At 39.9% G+C, this 4188-nt stretch overlaps 1 long non-coding RNA gene across 1 annotated transcript; it reads right to left on the bottom strand.

The window, feature by feature from the left end:
• Positions 1–312: 312 nt before the first annotated feature.
• LOC140223693 (uncharacterized) lies at positions 313–3866 on the bottom strand. The gene is made up of 2 exons (XR_011899096.1): positions 3281–3866; positions 313–622 (listed from the first exon to the last, which is right to left on the bottom strand). It is a non-coding gene; the product is annotated as an uncharacterized lncRNA (long non-coding RNA).
• Positions 3867–4188: the final 322 nt, after the last annotated feature.

The following is a 4188-nucleotide window of genomic DNA, read 5'->3' as shown; positions in this document are numbered from 1 at the left end:
TTTACACATAACTGGTGAATTGGGTTAAATACGAAAACTAAAAACCATCACCTTTAAGATCTTGAAGATACCCGCACTTGAATTTCTAGTTACAGTCCATTTATTTTGTATTTATAGTTAAGTTACAATATAATTAAAGTGATTTTTTATGTAATTTTTAAGTTAATTTGTTGTAGAAGGCTAGAAGCCAATACGCAGGTGTGGTATGGACATCGCAAAAATGAGGGCGCATAGACCTTTCTATAGCCTGTTCTTCTACCTTTACTCTTAATATTTATCTGTTAGTTGCCATGTGCGCCTGACAATCTCCTGTCAATGGTAAATGTATGCAGCTACTGAATTTCTAGTATTAGCGCCATACATATAACATTTCTTCATCACAAATTGCACACAACACAGTAGAGGAAGAGCTTTAGCACGAGCACGAAGAGACGGAGTGACTACAGAAATAGGAAGCAAAAGGGGATCAGAACCTAGAAGGAACCACTGCTGCGCTACTTCATTGCTGAGTGGATCGGGATACTTGGGAGTTCCTAGCTCAAGGTGTTCACTCGGGATCCCATCCACCATAATCCACGGCTCACCCCCTCACCTGCATCCATAGCTTCCTGGACCTTAATGCCTGAAGCACTCAGCAATACAGAAACCGTATTGAATTCAATAATATATATAACTGAACGTAGCTAAATATACTCAGCAATCTCAGAATGTGGTCTAGATTGTTTCTGATGAAGTTTGAATGTACTTTGAAGGACACTGATATGAACAATAGCACATCTTGGTACTTGCAAATCATTTGAGTGCGTCGTCAAACAATATGAACTCCCTATTCTTAAGCCAAAGCGAAGGAGAAGTATTCCCTTTGTGGTAAATTTTTTATCAACAATAAAAAAACACTATTTGTATTTCATAAAAATAATAATGATCAGAATATGCCGGTGCTAAAAATGCACCTTGATTCGCATGCGGTGGTGGGGGTATGGGTGTTTGTCAGGGTCAGCTGACCCTGAAAATCTTTTTGTAATTTCAGTGGAATATTACTGTTCTCGCTCAGCCATTGATGACCCCCGATCCAGCATTCATATTACAGAGCTGACCCTGATCATCTCCTCTGGTGGCTCTGCCCTGTTGGCATGGCATCTATATATGCTTATGTTTCACTCGGGCACATTCAATATACTAGCAAATAGGCACAAGGTAAGATGAAAAATGATAGACCGTGGGTAGAGTTGGGAAGTTGTTGATGTTGTCTCTCCCATGGGAATAGGAGGCACAAGGGATGCAACTATCAGCAGCAAATGACTTCAGTTAGCTAGGAGAATGACTCCAGCCATGAGAACAGTCATCAGGGGTACGCGCGCTGGAGTTGTACCTAGAGAGCTGGATGGGGTTCATGGCTTCGGATGCATAAAGCTCCTCGTCATGTGTTGCTTGCTTCGGTGTCTAGTCAGTAGTGATGCGACTGGTTCTTTCCAATGAGAATGTAAGGTTGCGCCACCAAAATTCTAGAACATTCAGGCATGGAGTTGTGGACTGTCTTCCTTTGTGGAAGTGAGCGGGTTGGGCCGAGAGAGATGATGACATCATGCCTACTTTATAAATTAACAAGAAAAAAGCAAATATCTTTCTTTGTGGGACAATTTTGAAATATCAGGACAATTTACTATTTTGAGAAAAATGAAATAGATCATAAAGTATTTAAAATGAACATCTTGTGTACACTTCATCATGTCCAATGATGAGTTAACTAATTAATTAATAATACGAGCAACAAAGCTTCTGTCCTAAGGATGATGTAATAACTTGACTGTGGGATCGTGGAGGCCAGAAATGTTGATGTGTGTCCAAGGTTTGATAAACAATGTAGCTAAAGGATGCAAATGCACAAAATAGTATATGTACCTGCCAAACTTCCATTATCAATGTCACTGATATGGCGGCCCCATATAATACTTCCTTCTCATCACCATATATAGCGCACGCAAGAGAGTGAATGAGTAAATAGATGGAAAAACGTTGATGTGGTCTGATAGGCATGAGAGGCACGAGGAAACAAGCTACAAGAGGATTAATTGAAAGAAATTGTCCGACATCAATACGCTCAAGCTATTTGGATTTGAATACCTTTCGAAGCTATTTGGAATTGACTCCTGCATTTTGTTCCAGATCATCTTTGGATGTGTATGAAGACTTGAAGTATGATTCGAGATAGTCAAGTTAGAGAGAAGACATCAGGCTCTATTCAAATCACTTTATCAAGATATGAAGGAAGAATCTTCAAATATGGGTTAACGAAGCTGGAAAAAAAATGGATAGTTAAAGGTTGAATTAAACCAGGTATCCGTGAAGTATTTTTGTCTTTATGTGAGATGTGAAGAATAAAGGAGTAGGATTGAGGAGCTTATGTAAGTATGAATGATATGGAAGAAAGCTAACAAGTGTTGGATGTTACCGACCTAAACCTTTGTCTCTTGCTAGCCTTTGTGAATCTCGGGACGAGATTCTTGTTAAGGGGGTAGTGTTGTCACACCCTAAAATTTCCGAATTTCAGGATGTGATTAAAAAGAATAACTAAACAATGATTTTCGCATAATTTTAAAATTTCCCAACATTTATTTTTCTTTACAGGAAATTTAGTATAGGAAAAATAATTATTTGTTTTTCCTAAATTAAATAAGGTTGGTCTGTCTGTGCATTCATGCTGATGTATCTTAGTGTTTTATGAGTGAAAAAGTTTCAAAAATGCGTTTAGACGATGTCTAGACCCTTCTAAGAATTTTTCAGCTTTTTCTGGAATTTATTCTCATTTTTCTACAGCTAATTCCAATTTTTTCAATTTTTGGAAGGTTCTATACTCCTTTTCACGAGCTTCAAATATTTTACTTGGTTCTTGGTGTCCCAATCCAACTTTGAGATTTATCTCGGAATTTTTGGAAGTTTCTAGATATTTTTCTCGTTTTAGAAAACGAGTATGGCTATTTCTGGAATTGTTTTCGCGCAGATAAATAAAATCAGAAATTCTAAAAATAAAAAGTCAACCCGAAAATATCTTTTTCCGACCCCAGCATATATATATATATCCGGTTATTCAATTTCTGAAAGCATTACATTCAAACATACAACATCAAACAAACACGTGCCGCAAATGTACCCACGGGCATCCACCCCTGAAGCAATACAATCATACATATGCGAAATAGAGAATCCTCTGTTGAAGAGGGAAGGATGGAGGAACAAGATAAAAAAGAGAGTACAAAGTAATAGCTTCAAGGACAATTACCAAAAGACGGGTCCCCCAACTGGTGGCAACGAGGCATGCAAGTCTCAACATTCCCAGAACCGGTACCAGTTAGGAAATCAAGACCGCAGAAGTAGTTATCTGGATCGCAGCACCTTGCCATCCAATCCAGACCGCAGTTTGTGCAGCAAGCCACATATGGATCGCTGCAGTAGTTGTCCAGAAACAGAAGCCTTCTTGGGCTCAGGTGGTGGCTGCCGACGCCGGAGCCGGACTCCAACGTCGCAGCGGCAATCACAAGATGTGCCACCACGATCATGGCCACAACCTTGGCTACTCTTGCCATTCTCGCGCGCTATCTCTCCCTCGCACCCTCGCTTATTAGCTTTCTGGATCTTCGCCTGGGTGTGTGGCTCCGTATATATGTCGATCTCCCCCACCAGTTGCCTCTTCTTATATACGTATTATATACGTAAATACTCCTCAACGTCCATCCATCATGCGTAGCCCGGGTACGAACAGCAAATTTTATTGTCTTGGCATCAGTTGAGATCCAATCACCCGAGTGGTACGGCACATGCCTAGCTGCAGAGGAACCTGCCTGTGACGGTCGCTGGAAATAGCAAAGTCAATGGTCAAGCAATAAGTCATACTAGAAGCTTGATCTGTTCCAGGAGCGGGCCAGGTTCGTTTCACCGACCTCTACCATATATTAACTAATAACTCAAAAAAAATGGAGGATCCAGATCTGATTCCTTTGATGGATCTGCTCAGGGAGAAATCTATAGACAATATTAGTGAGCCATCATTAATGCTTGTCAGTTTTAAGAAAGTGACCGCCTTTCTCACTTCTTTCACTTTAAAGAACGGAATCAATCAAGTTGTCCAAAACAAGTAGAGACTAGGTAGAAATTTGACAGCAACAAGTAGATTAATTACTGTCAAACTGT

Source organism: Setaria viridis, chromosome 8 (genome assembly GCF_005286985.2).
Source record: "Setaria viridis chromosome 8, Setaria_viridis_v4.0, whole genome shotgun sequence".
Taxonomy (NCBI): domain Eukaryota; kingdom Viridiplantae; phylum Streptophyta; class Magnoliopsida; order Poales; family Poaceae; genus Setaria; species Setaria viridis.
Note: the sequence above shows the minus strand (reverse complement) of the source record. Positions and strands in the feature narration are given on the sequence as shown.